The sequence below is a fragment of the Doryrhamphus excisus genome, chromosome 2 (assembly GCF_030265055.1).
Source record: "Doryrhamphus excisus isolate RoL2022-K1 chromosome 2, RoL_Dexc_1.0, whole genome shotgun sequence".
NCBI lineage: Eukaryota > Metazoa > Chordata > Actinopteri > Syngnathiformes > Syngnathidae > Doryrhamphus > Doryrhamphus excisus.
Genome location: NC_080467.1, coordinates 24554484 through 24565812, shown reverse-complemented (window position 1 = coordinate 24565812; position 11329 = coordinate 24554484). Strand labels below are relative to the sequence as shown.

Genomic DNA, 11329 nt, shown 5'->3' with positions numbered 1-11329 from the left:
AGGGAGGGGCAGCCTTGAGTTTCTTTATTTGAACCTTCCCCAATGAGGCCTTTGTTAACAATCCAAAACACTTGACAGGAAATGAAGTCAGGTCTTTTGATAAGGGGCCAGATCTGAACCCTCAACACCGCCCAGACCAGACCAGACCAGACCGGGCTTTCGCACACAATGAATAGGAGCAGTCATAAACACCTGAGTCCGGATGCAGCAGCAGTCAAAGGCCTTTTTACACTAAATGGCCTGGTGTTTTTTAAAGAAAGGGTGTGTAGCTCACAGATGTGAAACGGGGAAACAAAAACAGAAACACAAAAACTAGAGAAACACGTAGAAAGGTGTAGACCTCCACCAAGCACCATATTTAGCCCCAATATTGGGATTCGCACCAAGATAATGATCCTACAGTCTTTGACATTTTGTAGAAGCCGTTGGAAACTTGTGTTTGGACCATTTTTGGAGTTCTATGCACAAACGGTTCTATCTCACAATGTTAAAGAATCCTTTAAAGGGGACCTATTATGCTTTTTTGACATATAAATGTAGTTAATGTTGTATTCTCATGTTAAACCATACCAAAGCATCACATAATGAGGTCTGCGCATTTGGAAGTGAGCCCTTAAAGAAGTCCAGAAGTCCTCGGGAGAGCTTGAGGGTGTGACCAATCACGGTAGAGTGGGCACAGCTAGGGGTGGAGTGAATGAAAAAGACCGTTTGGGTCAGAAGCAGGAAGTCCATCCAGAATCTGGAAGATCTAGAAAGCTTTATGTGAGGGTTATTATTGTGTGTCGCTGCTCTATAGGAGTCCACAAGTCAATACAAATGAGCATAATTGGTCCCCTTTAAAAAATGTCCTGTTGTTGAATTGCTTTTAGTCCTAAAAGCAACATTTTTATCTTTAGTGGCACATTTTTGAATTCATTCCGGAGGCGGACTCGTACTCCATGACCGGTCAACCTGCTTTATTCCTATTTTACTCGTGTTTACGTTGCAGTCATGTAATTAAGTGGCTAATCCAGACCAACTGGTTGGGTTGAAGTGGAAAAGAAGCACAGGTACTTTATGGAAGAAAATGTTTTGAACGTGGGTTTTTTTCCGGGTACTCCGGTTTCCTCCCACATTCCAAAAACATGCTAGGTTAATTGGGGACTTGTCCATAGGTATGAATGTGAGTGTGAATGGTTGTTTGTCTATATGTGCCCTGTGATTGGCTGGCCACCAGTCCAGGGTGTACAAGACAGCTGGGATAGGCTCCAGCACCCCTAATGAGAACGTTGGTGCACCGCTATCATTGTGTTGTTGTCCCTGATTGGACGCTTTACAGTGTAAACATTGCTTGGGTGAAAGATGGAGTGTTTGCATATCGCAGTGGGGGCGGTAATGATGGTATACTTATGTAATAATGTGGTGTTTGATGTCTCATCTAGACAAATAACTCCAATCCAAAACATCACAACAGGCACAAATGTAGACATTTCTTTGGCTTCTTATCTGATGCCAGTGTTGAAAATGAGTGAAAATGTGATGACAACCATAGAACTCAACATGTAAGTTGTTGTGGTGATGTCATTGGAGCATGAGGCAGAACAAGCTTATCTGTGTCCCGGCTGCTCGGTACAGCATGGCAGAGTCAATAATGTTGTGATGCCAGCATTGGCGAGGGGAAAAGTGTGATGATAACCATAGAACAGAAATATAAAGTTGTTTTCATTATGCAAATGTGTTTGTCCTGGCTGCTAAGTCAACATTCATAATATACCCTCATAGTTAGCATGTAGTAGTGTATAATACATACAGTACATAAGCGGCTTTGGTCTCTTATGCTAATAAGGCACACAATGTTCTTCTTTTTACACTTGTATGACAGTTAAAATGCGAAAATTTGATTTTAAGAACACTAAAACGTATTGTGATGGTGGCCGCCATAAGGAATAATATCTATTTCCATTATTTCGTATGAGGGAAAATTGTTTTAAAGCAATTGTCTCGCAATACTGAAAATGACCACAAGAGGGCTCAGTGGAGCGTTTGTGTTTTGACAGCCAGTGGTCAGACAATAAAGCTTTTGAAATAAATCATAGCCTATATATATATATATATATATATATATATATATATATATATATATATATATATATATATATATATATATATATATATATATATATATATATATATATATATATATATATATATATATATATATATATATATATATATATATATATATATATATATATATATATATATATATATATATATATATATATTTAAAAAATTATATATATATATATATATATATATTTTTTTTAAGAAAAGCTATTTAGTTTGCATTGTTTAACAAATACTATACAATTTATAACAATATTTATAACACTAAAAACAACCCCAGAATACGAGTACGGTAGTTAAATTGACTTACTTATATAGTTAAATTCGAATTTACGTGTATAGTTTATTAGCTCGTAGTAGTTTGCAATGAACCCATTTAAATAGATCAACTCGCGAAATAAATGGAATGTACCAAAAGGGTCGAGTGATTTCACGTGCAACTGTATATATGACATATTTGATAACAAATGATGACAATAATTGCTCACACATCACACAAAGTACACATCCATCAGGTCTCTCACCTGCGTGTACTCCTGAGAGAGTCCACACTCGGCGGCTATCAACATGAGCGTCGTCCCATCAGGGTGCTTGCTGACTTTTGTGAAATTCTCCTCCAAAGTTCTCCTCTGGTACTCGCTCAGTTGTACTACGTCCTCCATCTGCTCCATGTCTTCTTCTCACGTCAGCCTGGTGGATACGCCGCCAAAGTGAGGGGGGTGAAGCACGGAGGGACTCGGCGCCGGAAGTCGACCGGAGGCAGGCGTAGTGTGAGGAGAATCCGGCTGAGCGCCCGGAGGTAACGCCGCTCCTCCCGCCTTCTGGGTTGGAGGCGGAGCCCCGACTTCATCACGTGTGCTTCACGAGACCTGCTGGAAGTCCTCGGAGATTCTGCTGTGACGTCACGTGTGGGGTCATTTCACTGGAAGTTTTGTAACGATTCGTATTTTCATGTCATCAAAAAATCATATTCCTTGAATACATTTTAAACTATTTATACTAATACTAATTATACTAATGTTTTGGCTCTATAAACACACTGTTGCTAGGCACGGTGTGCTAATGTAAAAAGTACCTAACTGTCATGATTCATGATTCAACTTAAATGTCAGCTTTAAAATAAAAATAACAATAACTCAGCTTAAATATCTTACATATTGTTTGCGATTATGTGCTACATTGTTTAATTTTTGAAAGCGAACAGTGAATTGGCAAAAATGACATAATCGGGGTACTATCAGTGACGGAGCTACTTTAGCGGTAGCCAGCGGTGGGCGTGGCCACCATCGGTCCGTATCCGGCCGTCTTACTGGCCATCCAGACAACACAGATATCAACTTATTGCCACCTCTACGTGTATCACTTCTCAAGGTAGTCTGTCGACTTGGTTCAGTACATTTTTCATCAAAATAGTAGTCATGCCAAAATGTTGTGTTGCTGCTGGATGTTTATAATATCCGAGTGATAATGTGACTTTGTTTTCTTTGCCAAAAAGGAGTTCAAGACAACAATGAAAGAGGTAAATCCAGCACACCCGTGACCCTCGTGAGGATAAGTGGTAGAAAATGAATGAATGCATGTTTCTAACGTTGGTGCACCGCTATCATTGTGTTGTTGTCCCTGATTGGACGCTTTACAGTGTAAACATTGCTTAGATGAAAGATGGAGTGTTTGCATATCGCAGTGGGGGCGGTAATGATGGTATACTTATGTAATAATGTGGAGTTTGATGTTTGATGATTGATCTGGACATATAACTCTAATCCAAAACATCCCAACAGGCAAAAATTTAGACATTTCTTTGGCTTCTTATCTGATGCCAGTGTTGAAAATGAGGGAAAATGTGATGACAACCATAGAAATAATAATAGTAAAATAGTAGTCATGCCAAAATGTTGTGTTGCTGCTGGATGTTTATAGTATCCGAGTGATAATGTGAGTTTGTTTTCTTTGCCAAAAAGGAGTTCAAGACAACAATGGATGAGGCAAATGCAGCAAGTGAGAGACAGATGGACGCCCACCTCGAGTTCTGTCCTTTGCAGTGATCATTTCACTGATGGCTGCTTTGAATGAACACTTTGAAATGTTCATTTCCATGTCTTAAAGCGGAAATCCGCGTTCTTCAAGTTCTCTATTTCAACTCAAACTCAAAATCGCTGAAATCTTCGCTATAGTCACTGTAAACATTGTCTCTCGTACACCATATGTACGCCATGTTTGTTTACAAATTTACCATTCACTTTCCAAAATACCAATACATAAACAACACATAACACATTTAAAGCAACAGTGACGGTGGTGTAAAGTGGTGGCACATGTAATGATTGACATGAGCAATTTAACAGTCATTATGCGTGTAATGATTGACAAGTAAACCCACCAACAACCTGTGGGAATTTGGAATGGGCCTGCTATCACTTGCTAACTAACCCCTGACCCAAATCCTCTTGTGCTGCTGGAATACTGCACTGATGTTGTGCTGATGTTCTTGGGCGTGGTTACTGCTGAGAGTACTTATTTATCTGCAAACATGAGCAACCTGGTGTTTGTGTAGATGCTACACTGGTGTCAAAAGTGGGATGGTGGTGCAGCCAGGTAAATGCGGCCTCCACAGGGACAGCTTGGCCCACGCCCACGGCAGCACACTCGGCCTCTGACTGACACCTTTCCAGAAGAACTCAAGCGGCATATCCCCACGGATAATAACTGTTCTCCTACTGACTCCCCACATTCTTCCTCCATTGCAGGACTTGGCATGGGTAATAAATAAAAAACAATGTATAAAATATGGTAATATGTAGGGAAGCTTCTTTTGCATGTGTTAGATCAGGGGTCTCAAACTCAATTTACCTGGGGGCCACTGGAGCTAGGGTCTGGGCAAGGCTGGGCCGCATCAGGATTTCCAATTTTTTTTTTAATTAAAAACAGAAAAATATACAAACTTTTTCAGTGCTTTTGTTCCAATTTTCTACAAGAAAAGCTCTGATAAAACATTCCACTGTTCTCAAATATCTTAATTTTTATTTTTCTGCACAAAATAAGATGAAAAATAAATGAACAAATCAAGAATAAAGAAAATCAATCAGTAATAAATCAATATAATAATAATAATAAAACAGCAAATAATAAAAACTTAAGAAACCACATATAGTTGGTGGGTAGACAAATGATTTTTTTCAGATTAAAATGAACAAAGCATTATTAGAGCCCTGTAGACATGACAAAACACGACTATAGTCACATTTATACTCTTTTTATTTACAATATATTGCGCAACTGCAGGGTCTTGAGACACATGCTAACTCGCAAACTAGAGAGCTAGCGACCTAAACGGTAGCCTTCAAGTTATTTCCTTTAAACTTAAATAGCCAAAAACTTACCACTTCCACACGGATAGGGAGGATAACTATTAACAGTTATTTAACCTTTAACATGAACATGAATCAAACGTAATCATTTTTTCTGGGTACATGATACCATACAGCATCCATATCAAACTTGTGCGGGCTGCACTAACATTAAACTTTCATATCAAGGCGGGGGCCTCAAACTGGCCGGCGGTCCGGGTGTTTGAGACCCATGTGTTAGATAATTAATCCTGACCTAAAAATACAATAAAATCATTAGCCTTCTTGTCATTCTGGGGAAATTATTTCAGAAGAAAAGTTGTTGAAGTGACAGATAACAACTTATCTTGAAATAAAACAGTGATAATACTGAGTGTGAGAGTCCACAATAGATATGCACATGACAGCCCACCACTAAAAATAACCACAGGTCGTGACTCTTAACTTCCTGGACAGTGATGTCAGTGGGGAGAGAGAGAAGGTTGATGCTCTTTTGATGCTTTTTTAGAAGAAAACATCATTAATTAATCAGAATTAATCTTCCAAAACGAAAAAAATATCTAAAAAAAAATCAGACCTTAAAGTGACACACAAATGCAAATGGAAACTAATTTCCCTCCAATCTAATTTAACCAAGCTCTTTACATAATTGATTGACAAGGGTTGAATGACAACTCACCAATATATAAGCCCTACCGCTAATAGAAGCTACTAGAACAAGTGCTATTACCATAAATGAGTCACCCTTGCACATGGAAGCACATAATAAATCAAAAAGAAACAGAAAGAGATTTAACCTCATAAAGAATCTGATATGAGCTTGTCTGCGGGTGCTGTGAGAAACGAGGGAAGCCTTTTCCGGCCCCCGTTTTCCCTCCATGGAGGAGGAGAGCTGTACATGAGGTTTACATAATCTCGGTCCTCCCTTGTTTAAACTCAGGTCAATCACCCACCAACTCCCTTTTTTCTTAAGCAAAAACATCTGGGAGTGAAAGTGAATCCATAGGCATGAACTTCTGTGTGCTTGTAACTCAAACTTAGACACCCTAGGACAGGGGTCTCAAACACGCGGCCTGCGGGCCAAATGTGGCTCGCAGGACAATAGTTTGAGATCCCCGCCTTGATACGAAAGTTTAATGTTAGTGCGGCCCGCGCAAGTTTGATATGGATGCTGTATGGTATCATGTACCCAGAAAAAATTAATACGTTTGATTCATGTTCATGTTAAAGGTTAAATAACTGTTAATAGTTATCCTCCCTATCCGTGTGGAAGTGGTAAGTTTTTGGCTATTTAAGTTTAAAGGAAATAACTTGAAGGCTACCGTTTAGGCCGCTAGCTCTCTAGTTTGCGAGTTAGCATGTGTCTCAAGACCCTGCAGTTGCGCAATATGTTGTAAATAAAAAGAGTATAAATGTGACTATAGTCGTGTTTTGTCATGTCTACAGGGCTCTAATAATGCTTTGTTCATTTTAATCTGAAAAAAATAATTTGTCTACCCACCAACTATATGTGCTTTCTTAAGTTTTTATTATTTGATGTTTTATTATTATTATATTTATTTATGACTGATTGATTGATTTTCTTTATTCTTGATTTGTTTATTTATTTTTCATCTTATTTTGTGCAGAAAAATAAAAAGTAAGATATTTGAGAACAGTGGAATGTTTTATCAGAGCTTTTATTGTAGAAAATCGGAACCAAAGGACTGAAAAAGTTTGTATATTTTTCTGTTTTTAATAAATGCATTTTTTTTGGGGGGGGGGGACCTGATGCGGCCCAGTCTCACCCAGTCCCTAGCTCCAGTGGCCCCCAGGTAAATTGAGTTTGAGACCCCTGCCCTAGGATATGAGTGGACCCTCTAAGGTGGAGGAAGGGATAAAGAAGTTGATTGATTGACAAGGGCTGAATGACAACCCTGAAAAAGGAAGCAAAGACTTCCTGAGTCTTGGCTCAAGCAAAAAAAAAAAACTAAACAAGAAAGGAAGACTAGAAAAGTGGCTGCACCAAAGATGAGAAACAACCTCCTAGCTTGCGTAACACGGCTGGACTCAAAAGTGTGGAGGCCCCTCGTAAGGTAACTTCTCATCGGGAAGCTGCAGGCCACTCAGCAGGATGCTATTATGCTCAAATTCTGTGCTTTGTATTGAGTTGTGGACTCAAGTGAGGCCTGCGGTTGTTTGGATGTTGTTGTGGGGTCTTTTGTGACCTCTTAAATGAATCGTCGCTGCGCTCTTGGTGTCATTTTGTTTGGCCGGTTCCATATTTTCCCCATTTGTAGATAATGGCTCTCACTGTGGTTTGCTTGAGTCCCAAAGTTTGATAACCTTTTCCAGACTGACAGCTCTCAACCTCAGTTACATTTGAACAAGTTTTAACAACTTTTCATCTGGTCCACTTTCCTTCTCATCTAGTTGGGATTCCACCAGAACTGACAAAACCACCAGTGGAGCCCTGAACACAGAAGTGTGTGAAAAAGTGAAAAAAACTATATGAAAGAAGCGAAGCCTGCGGTTATTTGGATGGTTATTTGGATGTTGTTATGGGGTCTTTTGTAACCTCTTAAACCAGGGGTGCTCACAATTTTTCAGCATGCGAGCTACTTTTAAAATGACCGAGTCAAAATGATCTACCCACTACAAAAATGCAAAACATCTACTTATTTTCAAATGTATTGAGGATTATTTGTACGTACAATGTATGTTGATGTACCTTACATAACCAAATGAGCCAATATTGCAAAACACACATAATTAACTATTAACATTTTTTGTAATTACCTGAGTTTACTTTGATGACTTGCACTGAATTGAACCAGCCAGGGATGCATAGTCCGGACAGTAGCTGCTGATAGCCAGCCTCAAGCACACTTCCAAATGTTTATCAGTCATGGATAATATCCGTATCATAATATCCGTATAATATTCCATATCCGTATGGAAGTGATATGTTTTTTGCCTTTTTACTTGGTCCAGTTTTTGCCTTTTTACTTGGTCCAGCTCCTTCACTCATTTTAGTGACCATAAACTTTAGCGAGGGCTTAAAATCTCGCAATTCGCCGACTAGCTTAGCACTTTGCATCGTTGTTTACGCATGAGCGGTGACCTAAAGGTCAAAATTCAGTTGTCATCTGACTGGTTGTCCTGTATGTCAATCAAGTAACGGGGATGGATGATAGGCTGACATCGTAAGTTCTGCTGCACTTAGAGACGTTGTTTGATTTGATTGGTCGCCCGAAGGGCAACATTCAGTTGTCATCTGAATGGCTGCCCTGTATATCAATCAAGTGACGGCATTGATGCTGGGATGATATTTTTTTAATGTCACGCCGCGATCGACCAGCGATCGACCAGTACCACCTCCGCGATCGACCGGTAGCTCGCGATCGACTTAATGAGCACCCCTGTCTTAAATGAATCGTCGCTGTGCTCTTGGTGTCATTTTGGTTGGCCGGTTCCATATTTTCCCCATTTGTAGATAATGGCTCTCACTGTGGTTTGCTTGAGTCCCAAAGTTTGATAACCTTTTCCAGACTGACAGCTCTCAACCTCAGTTACATTTTAACAAGTTTTAACAACTTTTCATCTGGTCCACTTTCCTTCTCATCTAGTTGGGATTCCACCAGAACTGACAAAACCACCAGTGGAGCCCTGAACACAGAAGTGTGTGAAAAAGTGAAAAAAAGTGTGTGAAAGAAGCGAAGCCTGCGGATAATGGCTCTCACTGTGGTTTGCTTGAGTCCCAAAGTTTTATAACCTTTTCCAGACTGACAGCTCTCAACCTCAGTTATGTTTTAACAACTTTTCCCATATTTTTCCTCCCTTAATAATAAAAGTTTCATTTAAAAACTGCCCTCACAGCTAGGAGACCAGGGTTCAATTCCACCCTTGGCCATCTCTGTGTGGAGTTTGCATGTTCTCCCTGTGCATGTGTGGGTTTTTCCAGGTTTCCTCCCACATTCCAAAAACATGCTAGGTTAATTGGCGACTCCAAATTGTCCATAGGTATGAATGTAAGTTTGAATGGTTGTTTGTCTATGTGCCCTGTGATGCCCCGCCTCTCGCCCAAAGACAGCTGGGATAGGCTCCAGCACCCCCTGCGACCCTCGTGAGGAAAGGCGGTAGAAAATGAATGAATGAATTTAAAAACTGCACTTGTGTCACACAACACACAATATCCTTCTGCTTATTTTAGTAACATGTAACACACAAAGCCTTCTTTTTTTTCCACACACTTCTGTGTTCTGGGCTCCACTGGTGGTTTTGTCAGTTCTGGTGGAACCCCAACTAGATGAGAAGGAAAGTGGACCAGATGAAAAAAGCAGCTGGGGTCTGAGGTCTCTACTGGCGGCGCCATGCTTGCATTTCCTCCCTCTGAAGTCGTTTCGCATGTGGTTCAAGTTGAGGTTCCCCGCCTGCTTGAGGAGGAAAGCTCATTCAAAGCAACCTAACTGCTGACAAGCCAAGCGGCCCAAAGGCTGGAGCTGCGTGGGGTTGGGCGGTTGCGGGGCGGGGTCGCTGTCAGGCCGCAGTAAAGCTGAACAAACGGCGGCGTCGCAAAGTAGAAGTGACAAACAACATGGGGGTAATTATGCAACCGGGATCAGAGACAATGATGGTGAAATCTCCACACAAAGACAAGACAAAACACAAGAGGCCATTTAGGAAACCACTCATGCTCCTTGGGGAGACTTCCTGGGACAAAAACCCTACAATGCCCTTATCTGGACAAGACATTTTTATCCCAAAAGATGTTTTTTCTCAATTTAGAAAAATGCTTTCCAGTGAAGCCAAGTCTCCCAAAAGAAACAAAGATAATCCCAGACTAGGGAGCAACCCATCTGCTGGGATTCCAGGGAAGAGGAAAAAGGAGAACAGGCATAACTCGGATCTTTACACGGAACGTTTGTGCAAGACTGTGATGAAAACATGACCCCCGCCCGACCGCACCATTTCAACACAATATGAACTGCCGGAAAACAAAGCTTGTTCTTGTTTCTTGGGTATTTGGGCTACATGAATGAATGATTCTCTTGAGCGTAAGATTGATGAACAATGCAAAGGATTAGCACATCACTTCCACAATTTAACCTTCATGTTACAACATAAAAATGGAATGAAAGCGGGAAAAAATATTCAGCAAGAAGGCCCCGTATTGGTCCATTTTTCACTATTTTTTAGTGGTGGCTGGTGCAATTACTACCCGGGCCTTCAGACTAAACAGTACTGATTGCATTCTATGTCACAACAGGATCCAAACCAGGCCATTCTAACCATTCAAACCAGATTGGTGGTTTGCTGAACTTTTTTCCCCTTCATGATGGATTCTTAGTAGTAACGTCACTATTGGAACGATTTCCACAAGCAAGAACAGTGCACATATGCGTCAAAACAAAATGATCAAACCCTATTATACAAAAATGACTTTTTCATAATGTTCTAACAGTAATGTGTCCCAAGAGCAGCGGCCTCAAACATGCGGCCCGCGGGCCAAATGTGGCCCGCAGGACACTAGTTTGAGGCCCCCGCCTTGATATGAAAGTTTAATGTTAGTGCGGCCCGCGCAAGTTTGATATGGATGCTGTATGGTATCATGTACCCAGAAAAAATTATTACGTTTGATTCATGTTCATGTTAAAGGTTAAATAACTGTTAATAGTTATCCTCCCTATCCGTGTGGAAGTGGTAAGTTTTTGGCTATTTAAGTTTAAAGGAAATAACTTGAAGGCTACCGTTTAGGTCGCTAGCTCTCTAGTTTGCGAGTTAGCATGTGTCTCAAGACCCTGCAGTTGCGCAATATGTTGTAAATAAAAAAGTATAAATGTGACTATAGTCGTGTTTTGTCATGTCTACAGGGCTCTAATAATGCTTTGTTCATT

General features: G+C 40.3%; 1 long non-coding RNA gene across 1 annotated transcript; it reads left to right on the top strand.

Annotated features, from left to right (window-relative positions):
• Positions 1–3034: 3034 nt before the first annotated feature.
• On the top strand, positions 3035–4728 carry LOC131108841 (uncharacterized). The gene is made up of 3 exons (XR_009120549.1): positions 3035–3477; positions 3602–3625; positions 4068–4728. It is a non-coding gene; the product is annotated as an uncharacterized LOC131108841 (long non-coding RNA).
• Positions 4729–11329: the final 6601 nt, after the last annotated feature.